General features: G+C 61.7%; 1 protein-coding gene across 4 annotated transcripts in view; it reads left to right on the forward strand.

The window, feature by feature from the left end:
- Nucleotides 1–10,944: 10,944 nt before the first annotated feature.
- GNB1 (G protein subunit beta 1) overlaps nt 10,945–26,766 on the forward strand; it is a 79,525-nt gene continuing 63,703 nt past the window's right edge. The window contains exon 1 of one of the 4 annotated variants that reach the window (XM_070079416.1): nt 10,945–11,216. The gene's annotated coding sequence lies outside the window, so the exon portion shown is untranslated. Of the gene's footprint in view, nt 11,217–25,461; nt 26,587–26,766 lie in introns of those variants that run through there. The other 3 variants (XM_070079420.1, XM_070079417.1, XM_070079418.1) reach the window with 3 other exon arrangements.

Raw genomic sequence — 26,766 nt, forward strand, 5'->3', positions numbered from 1 at the left:
CGGGACGTCGCCATCACTCCACCCAGATTCCACTCTGCCACTGAACCCAGAACCCGCCCGGACCCGATCAGCGCCCCGCGCCGCCACTCGCTCCGGGTTCCGCCCTGGCCCCTGTCCAGGGCCCGACCCCTCTCTCGGTCCCGGCCCCGCCGCAGGCTCAGCCCGACGCCCCCTCGTTATTCAAATCAGGCCCCGACACTCGGCCCAGGCCCCGCCCAGTCTCCGCCCTCTCCCTGCCCGGAAGCGGCGCCGCCCTGCGTCGCTCCCCGCGGTTCCACCAGGCGGCGCTCGAGACCGCGCGCAGCAGCGAAGGCCCGGGCGCCGGGGGTCGCTTCGCGGACTGGGGTTGGCGGAACCCGGCCTCTCGCGGCTCGTCTTGGGGTTCCTACAATTGTCAAGGACGAAAACGAATGTCCGTGGACTGCCCACTCAGGGCGGGCGGCGCCTGCCGGACGCGGGGCACCCGCCCACTGCAGTCCTGTTCCAGATGACCACAGGGCCATTCCGTCTCTGCCTCTGCAGCCATCGGGGCCAGACACGGAGCCGGGGCCTCTGCACCCCACCCCCAGGCCACCTGGGGCCCTGCACAGAGCGGAAACTGAGGCTGGGGGCCGAAGCCCCTCCTCACCTCTGCCCTGGCCCAGCTCAGCAGCTCCCAGCCAGGGCCAGCTCCGGAGCCCCCGACTCCTGCCACCGTCTGCTGCGGTGGGGCCCCCACCCCATGCTCTGTCTCAGAGGCCAGGGGCACTTGCCTGCACCCCGGGCGTGGCTCCCATAGTGCCCAGGGGCTGTTTAAGGGGCCGCAGGCCGGAGCCTGATGGAGCTGGCTGGGCTCACCCCCCCAGGACCTAGGGCAGGGCTGGGGCGGCCCGGGAGGCAGCCTTGGAGGAGGCACACGGCCTGCCCAGCTGGGCCAGCTGGACGTCACTACAGAGGCTCGGGGCGCTGGTGCCGCCCCAGGAGTCTGGCCCAGCTGCTTGTCCAAAACACGCGGCGCCTGCAGGCTGCCTTCCCTGGAGGCCCCCCCCGCTGCCTCCCCATCGGCCCCTTTGGGCCTCCCAGACCCCAGGCTGGCTCTGTGCCCTGCTGCAGCCCCGCCCACCACCATTGCCACCGTCAGGGACACCTTGCATCATCTCCCAGGTGCCTGGTTCTGGAAAAACACCTGTGGCCCCCAGGGCACTCTGGAAAGGAGCTGCACCCTCTGGGTCCAGGTCTGGCTGGGGACTGTGAGGCCGGATCCTGGGGGTCTTGCAGGCCACACTCAGGCTCAGCGGGCAGCTGGGCTGGGGGGCCTGGGGGGCTGGGGGGCCTGGCGGGGGCTGGTGGGAGCTCAGGAGGCTGGCTGTGGCTGGGGGGGCTGGAGGGGGCTGGGGGGCCTGCTGAGGGCTGGGGGGGCCTGGGGGGCTGGCAGGGGCTGGTGGGGGCTCGAGGGGCTGGGGGGCTGGCTGCAGCTGGGGGGCTGGCTGGGACTGTGGGGGTTGGCGGGGGCTGCAGGGACTGGCTGGGGCTGGGGGGCCTGGCGGGGGCTGGCTGGGGGGATTAGGGGGGCTGGGGGGGCTGGGAAGGCTGGCTGGGGCTGGCGGGGGCTGGGGGGTGTGGGGGGCCAGGGACCCGGTGGCCAGTCCCATCCCCCGCCCTTGCTGTCTGGGCTGGGGCTGCACTTGGGGCCCAGCAGTGTCCCCGGGCAGCTTCCTGGGCTCGCGGCAGAGAAGGGGTGCTGGCCGGAGGGCGGGGGCCTGGCGGCTGGGCTCGCGGCAGAGAAGGGGGTGCTGGCCGGAGGGCGGGGGCCTGGCGGCTGGGCTCGCGGCAGAGAAGGGGGTGCTGGCCGGAGGGCGGGGGCCTGGCGGCTGGGCTCGCGGCAGAGAAGGGGGTGCTGGCCGGAGGGCGGGGGCCTGGCGGCTGGGCTCGCGGCAGAGAAGGGGTGCTGGCCGGAGGGCGGGGGCCTGGCGGCTGGGCTCGCGGCAGAGAAGGGGTGCTGGCCGGAGGGCGGGGGCCTGGCGGCTGGGCTCGCGGCAGAGAAGGGGTGCTGGCCGGAGGGCGGGGGCCTGGCGGCTGGGCTCGCGGCAGAGAAGGGGGTGCTGGCTGGAGGGCAGGCCAGCTTCCTGCTCCAGGTCTGGCTGCAGGTGTCGGCAGGGGTGGGGGCGGGGGCGGGGGCGGGGGTCCAGCATGACTGCCCGTCTGTGCTGGCCAGCGCTCCAAACGTCCAGTTCTCACCAGGGTCAGGGTGGTCCTGGGCCCCTGACCTGCCCACCCCATGCCTGGTTCTCCACCCAGACTTCCAGCGCCTCAGGCCAGGCCCCTCCTGGGCCTCCAACTCTGCCACCCAGGTGCTTGGAAGGGTGGGGCTGGGGCTGGGGTTAGAGTTAGGGGTTAGGGGTTGGGGTTCGGGTTAGGGGTAGGGTTAGGGTTAGGGTTAGGGTTAGGGGTAGGGGTAGGGTTAGGGGTTAGGGTTAGGGTTGGGGTTAGGGTTAGGGTTAGGGTTAGGGTTAGGGGTTAGGGTTAGGGTTGGGGTTGGGGTTAGGGTTAGGGTTAAGATTAGGGTTAGGGTTAGGGGTTAGGGTTAGGGTTAGGGTTAGGGTTAGGGTTGTGGTTGGGGTTGGGGTTAGGTTTAGGGTTAGGGTTAGGGTTAGGGTTAGGGGTTAGGGTTAGGGTTAGGGTTAGGGTTAGGGGTTGGGGTTCGGGTTAGGGTTAGGGTTAGGGGTTAGGGTTAGGGTTGGGGTTGGGGTTAGGGTTAGGGTTAAGATTAGGGTTAGGGGTTAGGGTTAGGGTTGTGGTTGGGGTTGGGGTTAGGGTTGTGGTTGGGGTTGGGGTTGGGGTTAGGGTTAGGGTTAGGGTTGGGGTTAGGGTTAGGGTTAGGGTTGGGATTGGGGTTAGGGTTAGGGTTAGGGTTAGAGTTAGGGTTAGGGTTAGGGTTAGAGTTAGGGGTGGGGTTGGGGTTGTGGTTAGGGTTAGGGTTAGGGTTAGGGGTTGGGGTTGGGTTTGGGGTTGGGGTTGGGGTTAGGGTTAGCGGTTAGGGTTAGGGTTAGGGTTAGGGTTGGGTTTGGGGTTAGGGTTGTGGTTGGGGTTAGGGTTGGGGTTAGGGTTAGCGGTTAGGGTTAGGGTTAGGGTTAGGGTTAGGGTTGGGGTTAGGGTTAGCGGTTAGGGTTAGGGTTAGGGTTAGGGTTAGCGGTTAGGGTTAGGGTTAGGGTTAGGGTTAGGGTTAGGGTTAGCGGTTAGGGTTAGGGTTAGGGTTAGCGTTAGGGTTAGGGTTAGTGCTGCCTCCACTCTCTCTGAGCCATCAGCAGCTCCTGCCCCTGAGGTCCCCGTCCCATGTGCTCGGGTCACCCTGCCCTCGGTCCTCGTGTCACCCCTCCCACTGGGCATTCTCTCGACAGCCAGTGACAGTCAGCACGCCCTCCACGCGCCTGCTCCACACCACACGGGCCTCTGTGGGCCGACCGCACTCCTCCGTGCCCCAGACTGGAAGCACAAAGCACCGCGCCCTGCCAGCCCGGCTGGAGCTCCAAAGGCATTTTTGCAGGAGAGGAAGCGCTCACCCTCGGAGCCCGTGGATGCAGCCGGAGGACCCGGGACCTGCCGCTCGGAGACAGGCACGCGGACCCCTGCTGCCCCGGCCCTCGGTGATGACAAGGGTGCTGGCAGCATCCCCAGAGAAGTCTCCTCAGCAGACTGTTCTGGGACAGCTGGACACCCGCACACAGAGGAGCGACGTTGGGGCAGCGCTGACCTGCAATGCTGGCCTCCCGTACGGCATCCTGGCGGCTCCACTTCCCACAGCAGAGAGCCGGCCTGGAAGTGGAGCAGCTGGGACTCGAACCGGCGCCCATATGGGATGCTGGTGCCGCAGGCAGAGGATTAATCTACTGTGCCATGGTGCCGGCCCCTCATTTTTCTTTTTAAATGGACAAATGAGGGGCTGGCGCTGTGCCACTGTGGGTTAAAGCCACGGCCTGCAGTGCCCGCATCCCATGTGGGCACCGATTCAAGTTCTGACGGCTCCAATTCCAATCCAGCTCCCTGCTGTGGCCTGGGAAAGCAGTGGAAGATGCCCCAAGTGCTTGGGCCCCTGCACCCGCGTGGGAGACCCAGAAGAATCTCCTGGCTTCCAATCGACTCAGCTCCGGCCATTGCAACCATCTGGAGAGTGAACCAGCAGATGGAAGACCAACCCCCCCCCCCCATAACTGTGCCTTTCAAATAAATAAGATAAATCTTTAAAAAAAAAAAAGGACAAGTGACATAAACAGTTCCCAAAGAGGTTACACACATGTCCCGTAGCAGGGGAGACACCCTGGGAAGTGCAGTCTAAGCCGTGGGAGGAGCCCTCGCACTGGGACGGCCGCCACCAGGAGAAAAGGGAGAAAATGAGAAACTGCCCCCTCCCCCCGCCGGCTGGAGCGCAAACGGGGGGGGGGGCTGTGCCCAGCGGTCCGCTGTCTCCCAGGACGTCACACACGGGACCCTGCGAGCAGAGCTGGAGACGGCTGAAGCCCGAGCTTGTGTGGGCCACAGCCTGTGCGTGGGGGAGGCCCAGTGCGGCCAGCACGCACCAGGGCCGTGAGCGCCACAGGGGTGGGGCCCGGTGCAGCTGCGATGCGGGGCCTGGACAGGGGACCCGCGGGGCTGGTACTGCGGGCGTCCACTGAGACGTGGAAAGGCCGGAGGGAGCACGGAGTTCCGAGGCTGCGGGCTGGGGGGGGGGGGGCGTGTGGGAGCCGCTGCTGAGCGGGAGACGAGAATGTTCTGGAACCAGATGGTGGCCGTGGAGGAGGCACAGCATCCGGCGCTTCATAGCTGTGCACAGGTGAGTGTGAGGTTGCGTGTCCCCGACAGGCTCTGGGGCGCGCGAGGGTCTCCTCCCATCCGGAAGTTGGGGGGTTAGCTTGAACTGAGGACTGTGGTCCAGCGTGAGCTCACCTGTGCAGGTGTGAGGGGCTCCTGGGGGGGGCGGCTTCTCCAGCCACGCGTTCTCCCAGAGACAGCACCTGTCCCGGCCCCTCACAGACGCTGGCTGTGGTGGGGGACTCCTGCTGCGGAGGGCAGCCCCCTGGGTCTGGTCTAAGAGGCCCAGGCACCACGGGAGTGACCAGGGCAGAGCAGAGGCCATCCCAGGGCCAGGATCCTGCCCTCTGCCTGGGGCAAGGTCAGCAGGGCCGTGAGGCAGGCAGGGTCCAGGTTCAGTCCCTTGACCTCTTTGTCGGGAAGTGCTGGGGGCGGGGCCCCCCTGCTGGTGCCAGGTGCCCCAGGGCCTACCCCTGGGAAGTGCTGGGGGCGGGGCCACCTCTGCTGGTGCCAGGTGCCCCAGGGCCTACCCCTGGGAAGTGTGGGTGCTGCAGGTGCTGTTTATCTGGAGCCCATCCCCAGTGCAGCCCGGCCCACCCACGGGTCCGTGTCCCCAGAGCAGCCAGGCGTGGCTCCCGGGCGGTCCTGTGGCTCACTTTGCCCGGTGGTCCACCTTCCCTTGTCCCTGGCCCGGCCCCAGCAGAACCTGCGGAGAGAGGCCATGTGCAGGTGCCGGCCTCCAGGAACTTGGGGGGCGGAAGCCTCAGCCCAGGGGGCACTGCTCCCCAAGCTCACCCAGGCCTGCAGGTTTCCAGGGCTCAGAGCCCCAGGGGTTGGTGGGGGAACCTCCCCAGCCACCAGCCCAGGCCACCTCCCCCAGCATGTGCAGGGGTCTGGAGGTGGGCCTGGGTCTCTGCCTCTCTCTCCCAGCATAGGGGTGAAGCGTCCCTACCAAGGTGACCACTGCCACGCCCGCCACCCGCCGGCAGGAAATGGGGCTGGGGGCTGGGGGGACTTGTTGGGGGTGTGCGGCACCTGCTGCAGTGCCCTGCCCCAGAATCTGCCTTGGGGGCTGGGCAGAGAAGCCCCTGGCTGGCGGAGGGGGTAGCTGAGCCTGTCCCCACCCCCAGCACTGCCCCTGCATTCAGTGTCAGGCCAAAGGCTGGGGCCCCCTGGGCTCAGCGAGGGGCAGCCAGGATCCTGGACCCGGGGCCATGGACGCTCTGGGGGCCGGCGTCTCAGCGCTGCCTGCGGGTCAGAGCCTGAGCCCGGGGTGCGGGGACTTGCAACCAGGGCAGCGCCCGCCGGTCAAACCAGCCTCGCAGCCAAGATGCTGCAGCTGTTATTTTTAATCTGTTGTTATTGGCTTGAAAAGCACAGAGAGAGAGAGAGATTTTCCATCCACTGGTTTACTCCCCAGATGCCCACGACAGCCTCAAGACTGGGCCAGGCCAAAGCCAGGAGCTCAGAACCCAACCCGGGTCTCCCACGTGGGTGGCAGGGCCCCAAGCGCTGGGCCATCACCGGCTGCCTGCCAGTGCACAGCAGCTGGGAGCGGGAGCTGGCACGGCACCGGCACTGAGAGGTGGGCGTGTCTCCGGCAGCGTCTCCACCACAGCGCTGCCCAGGTGCTGCCCAGGCCGTTTTCACGGGAGGCCGGGGTGGGGGCGCCGTGTGGTTCTCCACACAGCCCTCTCCTGCCCCCACCTGCCACTCACGGCTGCCCCTCTGTTCCCCACCACCGGGGCCTGTCAGTGCCCCAGCAGGCATCCCAGAGTGCCCTGGGCAGCGGGGGTGCCAGGAAGCAGAGCCGTTTCCCTCCCAGGCACCACCAGGCCGCGCCACGGGGCAAGGGGACAGCCCCCAGCCTCACCGAGCGCCCGGAGACCAGGTTTCCGGTCACAGACTCCTGCCCGCTGGGCCACTCCACGCCTCTTCAGCCTCTGCCACTGGCTGCCCTGCCTCCTGACCGACCCCACTCCTGTGTGTGCCCTGCACACGCGTGTGCACGGCTTCTGGTGACATCATGGCAGCAACATGCAGGTGGCAGCAGCACGCCCCCCCCCCCCCGTGCCTGTGTCTTCCTCCCCTGACACGGGCTGTGTCTCACTCCGTGGGTGACGTGAATCGTGGTGCCCAAGGTCATTGGGTGGGGGAGGGGCCCGGGGATCTGCAGAGACTTTGGGGGGCCCGGAGCAGGGGTGAGTCCTGTTGCTGGTCCCAGGAGCATGGGAGGGACCCGGGGATCTGCAGAGACTTTGGGGGGCCCCGGAGCAGGGGCGGGCCCTGTTGCTGGTCCCAGGAGCATGGGAGGGACCCGGGGATCTGCAGAGACTTTGGGGGGCCCTGGAGCAGTGGTGAGTCCTGATGCTGGTCCCAGGAGCATGGGAGGGACCCGGGGATCTGCAGAGACTTTGGGGGGCCCCGGAGCAGGGGCGGGCCCTGTTGCTGGTCCCAGGAGTGTGGGAGGGAGCCGGGGATCTGCAGAGACTTTGGGGGGCCCCGGAGCAGAGGGTGAGCCCTGTTGCTGGTCCCAGGAGAGTGGGAGGAACCCGGGGATCTGCAGAGACTTTGGGGGGCCCTGGAGCAGGGGTGAGTCCTGATGCTGGTCCCAGGAGCACTTCCTGGAGTTGGCATCTGAGCAATGCACTTGCCCCCCGCTTCCCCCAGGGCTTCTGGTCCCACTCTGGGGGAAAACGTGTCCCCATGTGTCGTCCACCCTCACCACCTCCACCCCCACCTGGCTCTTCCTCATTCTTCGTACCCCCACGTCTTGGTATGCCCCCCTCCAGCGATGCCCCATCTGTGGTCAAAGCCGGGAGACCGGACTGGTGTTGTGACATCGCAGGTGGAGCCGGCACCTGCAGCACAGGCATCTCATAAGGTGGCTCTACTTCCCACCCAGCTCCCTGCTGTGGCCTGGGAAAGCAGCGGAAGAGGGCCCAGGTGCTTGGATCCCTGCACCCACGCGGGAGACCTGGAGGAAGCTCCTGGCTCCCTTTGGTCCAACCCATCCCTGGCCGCTGCGGCCATCTGGGGAGTGAACCAGCACCTGGAAGACCTCTCTCTCCCTGTAGCTCTGCCTTTCAAGTAAATCTTTTTTTTTTTTTTTCATTTGATGTTGCAGTTGATTTCTCACTCCACCACAATTTGACAGAAAGAGTAGACAGTGAGAGAGAGAAACAGAGAGAAAGGTCTTCCTTCCATTGGTTCACTCTCCAAATGGCCACTACGGCCGGTGCTGCGCCGATCCGAAGCCAGGAGCCAGGTGCTTCTCCTGGTCTCCCATGGGGTGCAGGGCCCAAGCACTTGGGCCATCCTCCACTGCCCTCCCGGGCCACAGCAGGGAGCTGGCTTGGAAGAGGGGCAACCAGGACAAGAACCTGGCACCCATATGGGATGCCGGTGCCACAGGAGGAGGATTAACCAAGTGAGCCACGGCGCCCACTCCAAATAAATCATTCTTAAAAAAAAAAAAAAAAAGCTGGGTGACCAGGACCAGGGACAAGAGGCAGGAGTCTGCCCCCGCACCACTGGGAGGGGCCCAGGAGTCCTTCAGGGTCTGGGGGTGGCAGCTGCCAGCTTCCTTCCCAAGGCCCAGGAGCTCAGTGGGGCTTGCACGCCCCACATGGAGGCCTGGGCCGGAGACCGGTGACCCGGCCAGCCCTGGACCAGGTGCCCTCAGGGCTCCCCGGCCTTCCTCAGCCCCTCTGCACAGGCACGCGGAAGCAGGGGCGGGGGTCTCCCCTGCAGCCCTGACCCCGTTCCTCCGACCAGCCCTGCCTGGGGAAGCTAATTAGCGCTGATCACCTACATTCTGCTCCCCAGACGCCTCACGCGGGCTCCTGTCCCCTCCCCCCCACCCTCTGTCCTCTGGGGCTTGGGGGCAGGGGACTGGGCGGGAGAAGGCGCCCAGCGTGAGACAAAAGAGCCTGCCAGCGATGACCACCGGCCTGCCCTGCTTCTCCTGCCCTCCCAGGGCCCAGACGTCGGGAACCGCCCCCGAGGCTCTGACACCCTCCAGGGCCCGGTGGGGGCCTGGCTCCCGGGGCACCGGCGGGCACTCTGGGTCCCGGTCACGTGCACGGATTGTTTGAATAATTCAGATTTAAAAAGACCTACTTTCCTGTTAGACCATTTCCTGCTCCAGCGCAGAGGGGGCGGGGCACCTGGAGATTCATCCCCGCTCCCTGGGTTTCTCCAGGCAGTGCCGGGCGCGCAGCCAGAGCCTCCTCCCCGGGGCTCTGCCGGGCTCTGCAGCCTCCCGCTGGCCGGCCCTGGGCTGGCTGCGGTGCCTGGGTGTGGCTCTGACCTCTGAGACACTTCCAGGGAAGGGAGTGCCGCGGAGAAGCCTGGGCCCCAGGGGAGGGTCTGAGCAGCAGGTGGTGGCCTTGGCCACAGGGTGGAGGGTGGGGCAGGGAGGGCAGAGTCCTTGGTGTCCTCAGACCCTTGCGGGGGGGGGTGGAGGAGAAGGCTGGCTGCTTATCACCCTGGGGGAGGCCCAGGTGGGCGGGAGGCCCCTGCAGTTTGCCCAGAGTCCAGGGTCCACGTCCCCAGGTTGCAGGCCCCTGTCGTCCTGGGCTGATGCAGGCCAGCGGCTGAGGCCCGGGTGTGGGAGCGAGAACCCAGGGCCACTGCTCCTTCTTCCTCTCGGCTTTGCCCTGGCACCGCTACAGACGCACACGCACTGTACACACACACACTACACGGATGCACACGCATTATACACACAGAGACTGCACGGATGCACACACGTTACACACACACACACACACACACCCCAGGGTGTCTGCAGGGGCCCTGGAGCCACTTCCAGGGAAGACCCTGCCCCACATGGAGCCCTGCCGGTAGCCGGAGGTGCCAGGGCTGCACCCCTCGCGGCTGGTCCAGCCTCGTGGCCCTGGCTGTAATGGGATGGCCCAGCCATGGGCCAGAGGAGCCCTGGCACCAGGCTGGCCCACGGTGTGGAGTGCCCAGTGCCCTGGATGGCTGGGCTGGAGGTCCCGGGTTCCCTCAGCCTCCCGGCGTCCACGTACACAGCCCCTGCCCGCTCTGGCCTGCGCGCTGCACCCTCCGCCTCCCTGCCGACGTTCCTGTGTCCTGGACCTCGGGTGGGCACTGAGGCCGGGACCCACCTCCAATGCCCAGATCCACCCCTCTGCGGCTCCACTGCCCCGTGGCCCTGGGGCTGCCCAGCACGCCAGCCCTTCCCTGAGGCCCATATCTGTGCCCACCACTCACACTCCACTGGCCAGTGAAGCTGCCCCACCAAGGGCCCACTGTATGGTGTCCCTGTGCTGGGCACAGCCGAGCATCACCCCACATCTTCCACACCTGCTGTGGCTTTCCCGGGGATGCCTGGTGGGGCCGGGGAGCGGTGGGCGAGGCCGGCCTCGCACTGTGGCAGGGGCAAGGGTCGGTCAGGGTCTCAGGCGGCCAGGGCCAGAGGACAACATGTCTGGGGCGGTGACCCCACCGGAGCCAGCAGCTGGAGTCACAGGGCGGGGGGGGGGCAGGAGAACACGCCCACACTGGTGCACACAGTCAGGAGCCTTCCTGTGGGGGTCAGCAGGGCGGGGGGAGGGTCCTCCGCACATGGGCCCCGCGGCGTGGGGTGGGCCTTGGCGAGATCCTGCAGGTTCCCCGTGCTCCGTGGCACACCCAGGTCCGCGCACCCCCCCTCTGCCTGGCAGCCGCCTCACGCGGGGCCCACGCGGTGTGGAGGGTCCAGGCCGCGGCTCCAGCGAGCCCAGCTGCACGGGCGCACGCCCGGGGAAAGGGGCTTCGGGTTGGACTTGGGACCGCGGCCAGACCAGCTGGACGGGGGGGGGGAGCGAGTCCACGGCCCCCGAGGCTCCAGCGGACGCATCGCGACCCCCGCCCTCCCCACCCGGCGCCCGCGCCTCGGCTGTCGGGCCTCGGCACGCACGTGGTCGCTCCTCGCGGGAGGCCACTCGGGGGCACCGGGCTCCAGAGCCCTCCGGCGCCGTCTCCCGCAATGCGCCGGCCCTCGGCCCGTGCGCGGCGCAGAACCGGCTCTCCGGGCGCCGGCCGGCGCGAGCAGGGGAGCCAGGGCCTAGGTCCGGCCGCAGCCGGGGCCGCGGGGCTCCTTTAAGAGCCCCGCGCACGCGCGCGTCGGCTCGGGGAGCGCGCGTGCGTGCGCGCGCCCGGCGGCCGTGCGCGGTGACGCGGCGCGTGGGGTTTCCCGAGCTGCGGGCAGGGGCGCCGCGCCCATCCCGATGGCTGGAGGCGTCTGAGGGGCGGACGGCGGCGGGCGCGGGCGGGAGCGGAGCGGGAGCGGCCGGAGCGAGCAGCCGCCGCGGACCCACAGCCTCGCCGCGCACCTGCCCAGCGCCCGCAGCGCGGCCCGAGCGCCAGCCTCGAGCGGCCCCGGCGGCGGCGTGGGCGTCAGGCCGGGCGAGGGCGCCGAGGTGAGCGCGGCCGCCGCGGCCCAGCCCCGAGCCCCCCGGCCCGGTCCCCGGTGCCCCGGCGTCCCCGCGGGCCCCTTCCCCTGCCCGCCGGCGCCCGCCCCGCCCCCACCGCCGGCCGGGCCGCGTCTTCCTGCCCCGCCCGGGTGGGGCTGCGGGGCCCCGGGAGGCGGCGGGGGTGCGGGCGGGGGTCCGAGCCCGCCCCGAGGCCAGGGCGCGCCCGGGCCAGCGCGGGTCGGGGGGCGGCCCCCGCCCGGCGGCTCGGACCGCGGCCGCGAGAACAAAGGCTGGCGCGCCCCGGGCCGCGGGAGCCCCGCCGCGCGGAGGGGCGGCCGCGGCGGGCGGCCCCGGGCTCGGCGGTCGCGCCGCCCCGGCCCGGAGCTCGGGGGCCAGCGCCGCGCGGGCGGGCGAGACCCCGCGGCGACCCCGGCCCTCGCGCGGCGTGGGCGCCGCGTCCGGGCCCCACGGCCAAGATGGCGACCCCGCGGCGCGGCCATTGTCGCCGGCCCCGCGGGCTGCGGGCCCCCCGCGGCCCTGGGCGTCCCGCGTGGGGGCGCGTGCTCCGGGGGCCGCGCTCGTCCTGGGGGCCGCGCTCGTCCTGGGGGCGCCGTGGGGCGCTGCGGCGCGGGGCGCCGGCCGCGGGAGGAGCCCTCCGGGGCGCGCCGGGTGGGCGCGGGGTGGGCTGCTGCGTGTGTCCGTCGGTGCGACCGTGCTGTCACCGTCGCTGCCCGGGGGAGACAGCTGGGCTTTTGTCACGGCCAGCTCGCCGGTGCGGGGATGGCAGGCGGCTGCGGGCAGCGCGTTGGGTCTCCGGGGCACGCGTGGCGTGTGCGTGGCGTGCCGCTCCGGTGGAGCTGCAGGCTTTTTGGAGGGAAGGAGCGCCGTCTGGACGTGAGGATGCGGGCGCTTCCGGGGGTGCGCGGCAGCCAGACGGCGAGGGAGCAGTTCCCTTTCCGCCGGCCGGCGACACGCGGTGCGCGGCGGGGCTGGGCGGGAGCCCGAGGGCCGCAGCTGCAGTGCAGGTGCCCGGCCGGGGCCGGCGAGGGCCCCGAGGATGCTGCGGGGTTTTCTTGCGTGGAAATCCGCGCCGGGGGCGCCTGAGGAGGTGGCCCCGCGCCCACCCTGCTGCCTGGCACGCGAGGGGTCGGTTTCGTGTTCACTCCGGAGCAGCGAGCGGAGAGCGCTCCGCCTGCCCGGTGCCGGAGGCGGGTTTGCGGGCAGGGGCCGCGCCCTGAACTTTTCTCTTGGCTGCGCCGGGAAAGTGTGGCCCCCAGACGGCCGGCGGGGAGGGTGGGGGTCTCGGCCCCGCGGGCAGCAGTGGGCTCTGGCTCATCCTGCTCTGAGGAGGAACACTGGTCTCATTTCGGAAGTGCAGTGTTGGCATCTGCTGTAGCTTCTTCATTGGATTGTTTTTCTCCGCCCGAGAGATTTGGCTCATGTCAGTCTCCAAATTGGATTAAATTCTTGCTGCCTGCGGCTTTGGCTTCAGCGTTAGTGGATTGGTAATAGATAGGCTCAATTTTATTATCTGGGCTTGACCATATGGCAAGCAATATGATTTTGAAACCCCTGTTTAGTGCAAGTCTCGTAAGACGTGGACAGGGTTCTTTAGATTATTTTTAAACACTGTTTTGAATTCTGGTTTCAGGTTTGTGTTTGCTGATGGAAATGAGTGGTGGGATTACGAAGCGGTTTCACATGAAATGGGGGGATGAGAACAGATCCAGGGGCTTGAGCCCCAGCGGCTGTTCCACTTCTGAGCCAGTTCCCCGCAGGTGCGCCTGGGAGGGCAGCTGAGGGAGGCCCGGGTGCCTGGGCCCCGGCACCCACGGGAGAGGCCCTGACCGAGCTCCAGGCTCTGGCTTCAGCCTGGCCCAGCCCTGGCCGGTTCGGCCATCTGGGGAGTGAACCGGCGGGTGAGTGGGTGGGAGATCTTTCTGTATCTGCCTCTCTTTGTGTAACTCTGCCTTTCAGGTAAATAAATAAATCTGTAATAAAAGCGAATGTGTGTTGAGACAGGGAAATGATTTACATGGCTGAGACTTCACACTGAAGGAGTGTGTATACGTACGGGAGCGCAGGGCCCTGTGGCTGGGCTGCGGGGGACGGGGCGCCTGTGCCCCACAGCTGTGAGCTCTGTTTCAGACCCCGCACCTGGGAAGTGCGGCGGCTCCGGGCCGCGAGCCGTGCGCGGCCAGGGGAGGCGAGGAGCCGCCTCAGCTCCGTCCTGTGTCCTTGTGCAGGCGCTGCCTTCCGTGGACCCGGGCTGCTTGCTCGCTGCTAGTGAGACTGAGTGAACGTATTCCCTTATTAGCTTAAATCGGAATTCTGAGAAGGAGCCTTTCCGAAGAGCTTAATTTAAAAGACGAGACTTAACTAAAATGATTCTTAGAATTACCCGAGAATTCAGCCTGTTGTGCCACTGATGAGAGATGATTATGATTTAATAATCACTGCGAACGTAATGCGTTTTATCAAGGGGCAGGTTAATTCTGTATCCTGTAACCTACTAGAATTGGAATGCTGAAGGCATTGTTAATTTTTTTTGAAGCTCTATTTGAAAGGCAGAGTGACAGAGGGGGAGAGAGGGATCTTCCATCTGCTGATTCACTCCCCAAATGACCACAATGGCCAGGGCTGGGCCAGGCTGGAGCCAGGAGTCCATCTCGCTCTCCTGCACAAGCGGCGGGGGCCCGAACACTCGGGCCACCCTCCGGTGCCTTCCTCAGTGCACCAGCAGGGAGCTGGGTTGGAAGCGGAGTGGCGGGGGCTGACGGGATGCCAGCAGCAGCACTGACCCGAGTCCCGTGGCGATGAGAAAATGCATTTCCCATGAAGGTTACAGACTCCTGACTGCCTGGCCACGGGTAGTCAATAAAGCTAAAAACAACTAATCCTGGATATTTTTTAAAAAGTATTTATTATTTATTTTGAGAGGTAGAGTTACAGAGGCAGAGACAGAGAGAGAGGCCTTCCATCCGCTGGTTCACTCCCCAAATGGCTGCAACGGCCATACCCGCGCCAATCTGAAGCCAGGAGCTTCCTCAGGGTCTCCCGCACAGGTGCAGGGCCCAAGCACTTGGGCCATCTTCCGCTGCTTTCCCAGGCCACGGCAGAGAACTGGATCAGAAGTAGAGCCGCCGGGAGTAGAACCGCACCCGTATGGGATGCCGGTGCCGCAGGCGGAGGATCAGTCTGCTGTGTCACAGCGCCGGCCCCAATTCTGAATACTTTTAATAAGAAGTTATTTATTGCCGGCGCCGTGGCTCAGTAGGCTAATCCTCCGCCTTGCGGCGCTGGCACACCGGGTTCTAGTCCCAGTCGGGGCACTGGATTCTGTCCCAGTTGCCCCTCTTCCAGGCCAGCTCTCTGCTGTGGCCCGGGAGTGCAGTGGAGGATGGCCCAAGTGCTTGGGCCCTGCACCCCATGGGAGACCAGGAGAAGCACCTGGCTCCTGCCATTGGATAGGTGTGGTGCACCGGCCGCAGTGTGGCGGCCATTGGAGGGTGAACCAACGGCAAAAGGAAAACCTTTCTCTCTCTCTCTCTCACTGTCCACTCTGTCAAAAAAAAAAAAAAAAAAAAAAAAGGTTATTTATTTGAGAGGCAGAGAGACATAGGAAGAGCAGAGAAAGCTCTTGTTCTCTGGTTCTTTCCCCAAAAGCATCTGCGTCCTCCCAGGGTGCGTTAGCAGGGAGCTGGAGCAGAAGCGGAGTACCGACTCCCAATTGGCAGCTTAGCCCACCGTGCCACAGGGCCTGCCCCATCCTAGAAATTTCAAAGAGTTCCTAAATGAGAGACTGTTTCCAGAAGGATTGGCACCGAGTTAGAGGCCAGCTCTGTCGCCTCACAGGCTGGGGTGGTGGCATCGGCATTTCTGGGTCGGGTCCCTTAGCGTAAGATGGGCACGCGGGAGCTTCCTCCGTGGGTTGTGAGGGTCAGTGGGTCACGTGTGAGGAACCCTTAGGTAACAGGGCACTGGGAGGTTGACCGTTCTTGCTCAGGCTGTGCTTTGTAGAGAATGTCACTGTGATAGTGTGGGTGGTCCTAGAAGACGACAGCTGTTGGAGCTTGGTTCTCCTGTCTTCCTCGTGGTTCCAGGGGGACTTGAGGCCAGCTCTCCGTGTGCCTGTGCTGTGTACCTCTGCTCGCCACTGCCTTTCTGTGCCTCTCGGATCGTTTTGAGCCTGGTGAAGGTTTTTATTTTTTGGAGAAATCCCTTTCTTATGACACTGGAAATTTTTGGATTTCAGCAGATTTGTTTCTGTCCTTTGATTTGCTAACTAGTGACAATACTAACGAAAAAAATTTAAAGATTTATTTATTTGAAAGAAAGAGTTGCACAGAGAGAGGAAGAGAGAGAGAGAGTGAGCTCCTCCATCCGCTGGTTCTCTCTCCAGATGGCCTCAACAGCAGGGGCTGGTCCAGGCCGAAGCCAGGAGTCAGGAGCTTCTTCTGGGTCTCCCACATGGGTGCAGGGGCCTAAGCACTTGGTCCATCCTCTGCTGCTTTCCCAGGTGCGTCAGCAGGGAGCTTCATTGGAAGTGGAGCAGCTGAGACCATGGCGCTGGCCCCTGGATATTTGTTTTAACAAATGTTTACTGTGGGGGCCAGTGCTGTTGCCTCATGGGTTAAGCCATCACCCGCATTGCCCGAGTTCCATCTGCTAATGAGCTTGGGAAAGCAGTGGAGGCTGGCCTGAGTGCCTGGGCCCCTGCGCCCTGTGGGGGGTGCCAATGAGGCTCCTGGCTCCTGGGGAGTGAGCCAGAGGATGGGGATACCTGTCTCTCTCTGTGGCTCCCTGCCGCCGAGTCTGCCTTTCAAATAAATGAATCTTAAAAAAAAAGTTTACTTAGCTGTAAATTGTTGGAACTTACCTGGTCCGGCTGTGGAGGAGAGGTGTGGATGGAGGTGGACCTTCAGGAGTTGGATCTAGAGGGTGGTGGAAAGCAGAGGTGCTTAGAGCAGTGGCTCTCTGGTGTGACCGTGGGCCCTGAGATGTCCTAAGACATCGTTCAGGGGTCTGTTAGCTCAGAACTACCGTCATGATCGTGCAGGGCGCTCTGACCTCCACAGCGCCAGTCGAGGCCGTGTCACCAAGCTAATCCGGTCGGTGTGTTTTCTGGAGAGGCAGAGAGACAGCCCCTCCCACCTGCTGGTTTACCCCCCAGATGCCTGCGGTGGCCAGGGCTGAACTCCCTGCCCTTCTCCCGGGGGTGGCACCAGTCCTGCTGCCTCCCAGGGTCTGAGCCAGAGCTGGGAACTGCGTGAACTCAGCGTCCCCCGTCTGTCACTGTCACAGTGCGCACTGCCCGGCCGTGCTGCGACCAGCCGAGGGACGGGGCTTTGCTGTAGCCGTCGATGTCCACAGCAAGGTCATGGTGCTGCTTTGAGTCCAGCTGCTCCACTTCCTGCCCGGCTTCTTGCTGCTGCGTCCTGTGAGGGCAGACGATGACCTTTGTCACGCGTGTGGGAAACCCGGACGGCGCTCCTGGCTCCTGGCTTTGTCCGGGCCTCGCCCTGGCTGTCGCAGGCACCTGGGGAGGGAACCAGTGGGTGGAAGATGTCGCTCAGCTCCCAGTCTCCCTCTCTGTCACTCTGCCTTTCAAGTAGATGGAAATAAGTAAATGAACTTTTTTTCTAAGGAACAACTGCTGGACAACAGTGGCTACGTAGAAGCGGGGATTTGATAGTTACTTTCTCAGAGGTCAGTGAAGCCAAACGCACTTCAGGGGAGAGAGCGGACCCTGATGCTGGATCCAGAGCCTGGCTTTAGAGGGAAAGTGGGACTTGGGAAGCTTGATGATGCTGCCTGAGCACGATGGCTTTCCTGCGGCTGAAGGCTTTCCTGGGATGCAGGTGCGGACGCAGCTGTCACGCAGGGAAGAATCAGGGCCTTCTGGAGGATGTGCTGACTGTAGCTCAGTGAGCGGCCTGCCGCGCTGGAGGTCCACAGGTGGGTACGAGGCCCGCTCGGGTCAGTGCGTGACTGCTGCCGCTTAATCGACAGTTCCAGCTCGCACGTGGCAGCTGCACTGGCGGGAGGACCACTTGCCGGTTTGGGTGTGGTGTCAGACTGCCCACGCTGTGTGTGCTGATGCACGCACTGTCTCTTTCCTAAGTGCCCGTCTCGGCGAGGCTGGATCTGGTTGCGCCTCAGCCCTGTGTAGCAGCAGACTGCATACAGGAGCAGGTGTGCGCATCTGATGTTCTGCTGGGGCAGGCAGTGAAGCGATTTTTTAAAGACTTATTTATTTCCTTGAGAGGCAGTGTCAGAGAGGTCTTCCATCCGCGGGTTCACTCCCCAAGTGCCTCAACAGCCAGAGCTGATCTGGAGCCAGGAGCCAGGAGCTTCTTCCGCATCTGCCAGGCGGGCGCAGGGCCCAGGACTGGGGCCGTCTTCACTGCTTCGCCAGGCCCCCCGGAGAGCTGGGGTGGACGTGGAGCGGCTGTGCACAGCGCCAGCCCCATGGAACTGTTCTGTGCAACACAGCTTCTCTTCTTGCCGTGATGTTTTTCTTAGAAAATAGTTATTCATAAAAATGTTCCTGGAACATTTGATGGGTTCATTATTTTCCAATAATTCAATAAACATTTAAATATATTTATTTATTTGCAAATCAGAGTTAAAGAGGGGAAGAGAGCTCTTTGATCTACTGGTTCACTCCCCAAACGGCCGCAGGGGTGGGTGCTGGGCCGGCCGAATCCAGGAGGCAGGAACTCCAGCCGGGTCTCCCTCGTGGGGGCAGGGGCCCAGGAACCTGAGCTGTCTTCTGCCTTCCAGGGCATCAGCAGGGAATTCAGTGGCGGTGGAGCAGCTGGACTTGAACTGGTGCTCGTATGGGACGCCAGCACTGCGGGCGCCGGCCTAACCTGCTGAGCCACAATGCTGGCCCCAGTAAACTATTTTTTTTTTTTTAAAGATTTACTTATTTATTTGAAAGAACGACAAAGAGGAAGGGGAAGACAGATCTGCTGGTTCACTGCCCAAACGTCCTCAACTACCAGGCTAGGCCAGGCGGAAGTCAGGAGCCAGGAACTCTGTTCTGGTCTCCCTGTGGTGTGTTTGGGCCATCTGGCCCTGGCCTCCTAGGCACATTTGCAGGAAGCTGGATCTGCCGTGAAGCTGACTGGGACACAAACCAGGCACCTGATATGGGATGCTGACCTCACAAGCGGCAGTTTAACCTGTGCTACAGTGCTGGCCCCTTAATAAACATTGACAAAACTCTTCAGGTGGGGCCGCTGGTGTGGCACTGTAGGTTAAGCTGCTGTCTGCAGCATCCCATGTGGGTATTGGTTTGAGTTCCGGCTGTTCCACTTCCCATCCAGCTCCCTGCTAATGTGCCTGGGAAGGTGTGGAATTTGGCCCAAGTGCTTGGGCCCCTGCACCCACATAGGAGACCCAGATGAGGCTCCTGACCCCTGGCTTTGGCCTGGCCCACCCCCGCCGTTGTGATCGTTTGGGGAATGAACCAGTGAATGGAAGAGTCTCTCTCGCTTTCTCTGTAACTCTGCTTTTCAAGGAAATAAAAAATTTAATTCAGGCTTAGCTTTTTTTTTTTTTTTTTTTAAGATTATTTATTTGAAAGGCAAAGTTACAGAGAGGCAGAGGCAGAGAGAGAGAGGTTGGTCTTCCATTCTCTGGTTCACTTCCCAAATGGCCACAATGGCTGGAGCTGAGCCAATCTGAAGGTAGGAGCCAGGAGCTTCTTCCATGTCTCCCACATGGGTGCAAGGGCCCAAGCACTTGGGCCAAACTCTGCTGCCTTCCCAGGCCATTAGCAGAGAGCTGGATGGGAAGTGGAGCAGCTGGGACTTGAACTGGTGCCCATATGGGATGCCAGCACTGCAGGCAGCGGCTTGATCCTCTGTGCCATAGCATCTGCCCCCTTTGCACATTTATTTAGAACGCTGCCTCTTTATCACAATTTCCCAGTGTCTCAAGTACTGTTTGGATTGCCTTGTCTGTCCCATTCCTGAGTGTATCAGCGCGAGCATCAGTTCCACCCTGTCTTTTTGTAATGTTGCCACATCACTCAGCTATTTTCCTCACATAGAACTTAACTAGAGGCGCTCCCTACTCACGCTGGGGTTCCATCCCTGGGTTTGGTCTGGAGAGCGAAGCAACGAATGGGAGCCTGCGCATGGCTTTCCCATGGTTGTCAGACTTAAAACATTTTCCTCTTAGTATCCTGCAGGCCTGGGACATGAAACTTGGCCAGTGCAATTAGGAGGGCTCTTGTGTTTATTAACTGCTGCCTGTGGCAGTTGGCAGCTTTAGTATTTACAAACCAGTAATCCTGACCACCTAATCCAGTTTCCTTGTGGTGTCAGGAGCTGGGAGCCAGTGCAGCTCTGGCCATTGCAGCCATTTGGGGTGTGGGGTGTGACCCAGCGGATGGAAGATCACTTCCCCCCCCGCCTCTGCCTCTCCCTCTCCGTAACTGCCTTTCAAATAAACTGAATACATCTTAAGATGTATTAAGGGTGGCATGGCCGGCGCCGCGGCTCACTAGGCTAATCCTCCGCCTAGCGGCGCCGGCACACCGGGTTCTAGTCCCGGTCGGGGCACCGGATTCTGTCCCGGTTGCCCCTCTGCCAGGCCAGCCCTCTGCTGTGGCCAGGGAGTGCAGTGGAGGATGGCCCAAGTGCTTGGGCCCTGCACCCCATGGCCTATGGGAGACCAGGAAAAGCACCTGGCTCCTGGCTCCTGCCATCGGATCAGTGCGGTGCGCCGGCCGCGGCGGCCATTGGAGGGTGAACCAACGGCAGAGGAAGACCTTTCTCTCTGTCTCTCTCTCTCACTGTCCACTCTGCCTGTCAAAAAATAAAAAAAAATAAAAAAAAATAAAAAAAAAGATGTATTAAGGGTGGCAAAAGGTGGGCGTCTGGTGCGGTGGCTACCAAGGGACCGTCAGGCAGCTGGAGTGCTCACGGGCAGGTCCTCATGCCGGAGACGGCAGCCATGGCTCCACGTGCAGACTGGACCCTGGCCGTGTCCCCTCTCTGGGATGGAGCTCCCTCTCTGGGATGGAGCACGCCTTACCTTCCCGTCAGCCTGGGGCTCCATGGACCTGACACCCACAGCCAGGCACTCCACACGTGTCCGTGTGGGGAAAAGCTCCGTGGGGGAAAAGCCAGGCTTAGCTTAGATGAGATTCTGACCTCATAAATGAAGCCCGGTGGGCTTTCACCGACCCAGCACAAAGCAGGGCCTGAGAGCAGGTGTCAGGGCCAGCGAGAGGGAGGGTGCAGTGTGCCGGGAGCTCGTGCCCTGCCCTGCCCACCTGTGCAGCGCTGCAGGGTGTGTCGTTTCCTGGGGAGGCTGGTCAGAGGTGGGTTGGGGGAGGCCTGGGCGGAACTTGAGGGTTGGCACTAGGGCGGGGCTCCTGGGTGAGTGAGGAGCAGCCGGGGCCGTGTGAGAGAGATTCAGCCTGCAGTGGGGGTTCCTGAGGGCCAGCGAGCGTCTCGGAAGGGGCTGGGGAGACGGGCCGCGAGGCCTGCTCCGTGCTGCTCGTAGCTGGGAATGCCGAGAGAGAAGGAGCCGGAGCCGGGACAGCTGGGAGACCTCAGTGGGTGCACGTGCAGGGCTGCTGCTCCGCAGGGGAGGCTGGTGATGGGGACATGGGGTCAGGGGGAGGGGAGGGGGCAGGCAGGGCCGACGCTGTGGCGTGGGGGCATCCCATTTGGGTGCCGGTTTGAGTCCCGGCTGCTCTACTTCTGATCCAGCTCTCTGCTGTGGCCTGGGAAAGCAGTAGAAGATGGCCCAAGTCTGGGCCCTGCACCTACATAGGAGACCTGGAAAAAGCTCCCGGCTCCTGGCTTCATATCGGTGCAGCTCTGGCCGTTGCAGCCATCTGGGGTGTGAACCAGTAGACGGAAGATCACCCCACCCCCACCCCCCCGCCTCTGCCTCTCCGTAACTCTGCCTTTCAAATAAACTGAATACATCTTAAGAAAAAGGGTAGCAAAGGGTGGGCGTCTGGTGCAGTGGTCAAGCTGCTACTTGGGGAGCTGGTGTCGCGGTGCAGCAGGTTAAGCCACTGCCTGTGACGCTGGCATCCCCCACGAGCACAGTTCAGGTCCTGGCTGCTTCCGATGCAGCTTCCTGGGAGAGCAGTGGGAGACCAGGTGAAGCTCTAGTTCCCTGGCTTTGGTCTGGCCCAGCCCTGGCCATCTGGGGAGTGAACCAGCAAATGGAAGATCTTTCTTTCTCTCTGTCTCTCTTTCACTTTTTCTCTCTCTTTCTCTCCTTCGGGGCCAGCGCTTTGGCATAGTGGGCTAAGCCTGCACCAGCATCCCACATGGGCGCCGGTTTGAGTCCTGGCTGCTCCACTTCCACCTGCTATGGCCTGGGAAAACAGCAGAGGATGCCCCAAGTCCTTGGGCCCCTACACCTACGTGAGAGACCTGGAAGAAGCTCCTGGCTTTGGGTCAGCTCAGCTCCTGCCGTTGCAGTCATCTGGAGAGTGAACCCGTAAATGGAAGACTTTTCCTCCCTCCCTCCCTCCCTCCTTCCCTCCCTCCCTCCTTCCCTCCCTCTGCCTCTCTGTAATTCTGCCTTTCAGATAAATAAATAAATATATATATATTTTAAATCTGGGCCGGCGCCATGGCTCACTTGGCTAATCCTCCGCCTACGGCGCCGGCACCCCAGGTTCTAGTCCCAGTTAGGGCGCTGGTTCTGTCCCAGTTGCTCCTCTTCAGTCCAGCTCTCTCCTGTGGCCCGAGTGCAATGGAGGATGCCCAAGTGCTTGGGCCCTGCACCCACGTGGGAGACCAGGAGGAAGCACCTGGCTCCTGGCTTCGGATCGGTGCAGTGCGCCAGCCATAGCGGCCATTTGGGGGGTGAACCAACGGAAGGAAGACCTTTTTCTCTGTCTCTCTCTCACTAACTCTTCCTGTCAAAATCAATCAATCAATCAATCAATAAATCTGTCTGTTTCCCTTTCTCTCCCCTTCTCCCCCCCCCTTCTCTGTAATTTTTTTTTTTTTTTTGACAGAGTGGATAGAGAGACAGAGAGAAAGGTCTTCCTTTGCCGTTGGTTCACCCTCCAATGGCCGCCGCGGCCGGCGCGCTGCGGCCGGCGCACCGCACTGATCCGAAGGCAGGAGCCAGGTGCTTCTCCTGGTCTCCCATGGGGTGCAGGGCCCAAGCACTTGGGCATCCTCCACTGCACTCCCTGGCCACAGCAGAGAGCTGGCCTGGAAGGGGGGCAACCAGGAAAGAATCCGGCGCCCCGACCGGGACTAGAACCCGGTGTGCCGGCGCCACAGGTGGAGGATCAGCCTAGTGAGCCACGGCACCAGCCAATTCTGTCTTTCTATTTAAAAAATATATTTATCTGAAAGGTAGAGTTACAGAGCGAAAGATCTTCCATTCACTGGTTCACTCCCCAAATGGCTGCAACCGCTAGGGCTGGGCCAGGCCAAAGGCAGGAGCCAGGAGCTTCCTGTGGGTCTCCCACGTCAGTGTGGGGTCCCAAGGACTTGGGCCGTTTTCTGCTTTCCCATGCATATTAGCAGGGAGCTAGAAAGGAAGTGGAGCAGCCGAGACTTGGCACTGCAGACAGCAGCTTAACCTGCTGTGCCATGGTGCTGGCCTCATGACTCTGCCTTTCAAATAAAAAATATTTTCTTAAAAGATGTTACTTGGGACACGCTCATCTCCTGTTACAGTTGCTGGGTTTGAGCCCTGTCTCCGCGTCCCATTCAGCTTCCTCTGATGCCACCCTGGGAGGCAGCAGGTGGTGTTCCTGCCACCCGTGAGGTTCCAGGTGGAGTGCAGTACTCGTGACCTCAGTCTGGCCCGACCTTGACTGTTGCAGGCATTTGGGGTGTGAACCAGCAGGTGGAGCATCCCTCTGATTTCTCTGCCTTTCAAATAAAAAGAAAAAATAAGTAAACATTCTAAAAAAAGACAAGAGTGGTTGAGACATTTGAACAGAGCAGGCAGACGTGTGGGAGGAGAGGGCTCCAGGCAGAGGTCCGGGGATCCTGGGACGCGGGCCTTCCTCCTGCTTGGTGTGGGTGCTGTGTCGGGCCTCCCAGGCCTGTCTGACGCTCGTGGCAGTGGGGGAGCCTCCTCCGGGGCAGCCCCCATGCTGGCAGAGGCCAGCAGGTCTGTGTGGTCCTCAGACTTGTGCCTTAGCAGGTGAGGTGGGCGAGGGGCCGCGATGTCTGAGCCCTGGTCTGGTCACTTCCTCCCGAGCCGCGTGATCATTACATCGTGGACCGAGTGGTAGGAGCTCTCCTGCCCTTTGAACTCCAGCCCTCGTGTCTGCACGCGCCGCCTCTAGCCTCTATATGTTATTAAAAGCGAGTTCTTCCATTTGAAAACATTTTCCAATGATTTGGCCTTGAGTTTCTTCTTCAGGAGCCGTTGCTTTTCACACGTTACTAAGGTATTGCACAACTTCACCCGTTAGGCTTGGTGTCTCTTCTAGCCACTATTCTTAATTTCTTTCTTTAAACTTAAACTTGTCAAGCAGGCAGTCTGTTTCCACTCCTCATTTCCTCCACCATCTATCCTGTCCTCGTTCTTTGGGGATCTTATGCCTGGTGTCTCATTTTTTGTCTTTACTTTTTGCATTTTAATAACAATGTGAAGGCGGGCGTCTCACAGCTGTCACAGTGCTGCTTGGGACACTGGCACCCGAGTCTGAATCCCTCTCTGCTCTCAGCTCCGGCTCCCTGCTAACGCACACCCTGGCCGGCACCGGTGATGCCTCGAGTACTTGGGTCCTTGCCACATGTGTGGGAGGCCTGGGTTGGATTCTGGGGTCCCATCTTTGGCCTGGCCAAGTCCTGGCTGTTGCAGGCATTTGGGGAATGAAGCAAACCGACACGTGGAAGATCTCTGTCTCTCTGCCTTTCAAACAAACAGAAGTCTGGCCCCCACGGGGCTCCTGGTTCCTGCCCGCAGCTTGGCCCAGCCTCTGCCTTTGCAGCCCTTTCTGTGACCACGGAGAGAAGACGTCTCTCTGTAGCTGCCTTGTAAGTGAGTAAAAAGTCTACAAGCAAAAAGTTTAATATGTTTATTGTAGCAAGTTGGGAATATAAAAACGAGGAAAATCTGTATCTAATAGGAAATAACCACATATGGTTGCTATATATTCTTTTAGCCTTTTTGTGTTCATGCATGTGTGTGTAGCGGTAGTTCCCCCAGATCGGGAATCACACTGTATAAATAGATTTTTTAAAAATTTTTTGCCAAGCAGAGTTAGACAGTGAGAGAGAGAGAGACAAAGAGAGAGCTATAGACAGTGAGAGAGACAGAGAGAAAGGTCTTCCTTCTGTTGGCTCACTTCCCTAATGGCCGCTACAGCCGGCGCTGCGCCAATTCAAAGCCAGGAGCCAGGTACTTCCTCCCAGTCTTCCATGCGGGTGTAGGACCCAAGCACTTGGGCCATCCTCCACTGCCCTCCCGGGCCACAGCAGAGAGCTGCACTGGAAGAGGAGCAACCGGGACAGAATCTGGCACCCCAACCGGGACTAGAACCCGGTGTGCCAGCGCCGCAGGTGGAGGATTAGCCGAGTGAGCTGCGGCGCTGGCCATAAATAGATTTTTAAGAAAGATTTATTTATTTATTTGAAAGGCAGAATGACAGGGAGAGGCAGAGATCTTTTGTCCACTTGTTCACTCCCCAAATGTCCCAAATAGCTAAGTCTGGGTCAGGCCAAAGCCTGCTTCTGAAATGTTACAACGTTGGTTTCTTGTAGCTGCAAGCTGTCCCGAACTGAAGGCCCAACACAAACTTCCTCTCCGTTTTGGAGGAGAGAAGTCTGCAATCCGGGCGTTGGCAGGGCCGTACCCCGAAGGCCCCGGGGTCTTTCCTCAGCCCCTGAGCTCTCAGTGGTGCCCGCAGTTCCTGTGGGTCAGTGGCTGTGACTATCACTCTGCAGGTGACCTGCGCCCTCTCCTGACGGTCCCCGGGTTGGGGTCTGCCCTCATCCAGTGTGGCCTGCCAGCTGAGCACCTGCGAAGGCCTCCTGAGACAGACACTCATGAGTCAGGTGGGTGTGAAGAGTACAGGACTTCTGACCCATGGGGGTTCACGCCCAGATGTCCACACTGGCTAGAGGCAGGCGACATGGGACTCGGCCCAGTCTCCGTGGAGGGGGCTAGGATCTAACAGTTGAGTCAGCTGCTGCCTTCCAGGCGCACGTCAGTAGGAAGCTGGAATTGAAAGTGGAGCTGGGCCTCGAACCCAGGCACTCCAGTATGGGGCAGGTGTCCCAAGTGACTTTTTTTTTTTTTTTTTAAGATTTATGTATTTATTTGAAAGGCAGAATTTATATAGAGGGAGATAGACCACACATACACTCAGACACACACATCTTCCATCCACTGCTTCACTCCCCAAATGGTTGCAGTGGCCTGAGCTGGGCTGGTCCACAGTCAGAAACCAGGAGCTTCATTCAGGTCTCCCAAATGGGTGGCAGGGGCCCAAGCGTTTGGGCCGTCTTCTGCTACTTTCCCGGATACATTGGCAGGGAGCTGAATCGGAAGTGGAGCAGTCGGGACTCAGATCCATACGGGACGCCAGCATTGCAGGTGCTGCAAACGGCTTTGCCACAGCACCGGCCCAGGTGGCTTCTTCCTGTGGTGCTGAGCTCCCGTGATGAACATGAACCTGGGGGACACTGTTGAGTCCTCCAGCCATTCTGTGTTCCTGACTCTTCCCTGTTGCCCGAGTTTCCACTTTCCTTCATGGCAAATTCTTGTGAAAAAGTTTTAGTTGCAGTTGAAGAAACTGATAAAAGAGCTTAGGTATAAAAGGTGAGTGTTTTATGAAGATTCTGGGTGTTTTTTCAGAACCACCGTTTAGTTATAGAATTGGGCTTTACACTGAGTGGGAGACCCACGGGCCTCTCACTTCTGTTCCTGCTTGTGAGAACTTCGCTGTGTCAGGTACGGAGGCTCTGAAAGGCCGTTTTCCCAGTTTTCAGCGTACTCTGTCGTGGCTGTGAGTCTGGTAGACTGCTGCCCCTTAACTGCCCTCCCGTGGCTGCCGGGAGGTGGCGGCTCCGCGGCTCCTGCTGGTTTGCTCCCACTTCTCCCGGTGTCTCCCCATCTGCAGTGCTTCAGCGCTGTGCCCAGTCCCTTCCCGCGGAGCTCACCTCAGCTGGTCACACCCACTGCAGTCTTAATTAAAAACCGTCGCCCGACGCTGGCGTCCCGTGTGGGCGCCCCTCCAGACGGAGCTCCCTGCTGTTGCGCTGGGAAAAGCAACGAAAGGTGGCTCAAGTGCTTGGGCCCCTAACGCCCACATGGAAGACCCGGATGAAGCTCCTGGCTTTGTTGTGGCCATCTGGGCAGTGAGCCATTGGATGGAAGATCTCTGTCTGTCTGTAACTCTGCCTTTCAAGTAAGTAAATAAGTAAATAAATGTATCCTAACCCTCTGACTTCCACACTTACCCCAAGCTCCAGTCTTCCTCCTGATGGCACTGCTAGGTCCTTGATCCTTTGTGTCTCGGCTTTCGCGTCCTCTCCTCTGGTCATCCCTGCTGCTTTGCCTTGCTTGACCACAGCTGGTCAGGTGCTGA

This window comes from Oryctolagus cuniculus, chromosome 7 (assembly GCF_964237555.1).
Source record: "Oryctolagus cuniculus chromosome 7, mOryCun1.1, whole genome shotgun sequence".
Classification (NCBI taxonomy): Eukaryota; Metazoa; Chordata; class Mammalia; order Lagomorpha; family Leporidae; genus Oryctolagus; species Oryctolagus cuniculus.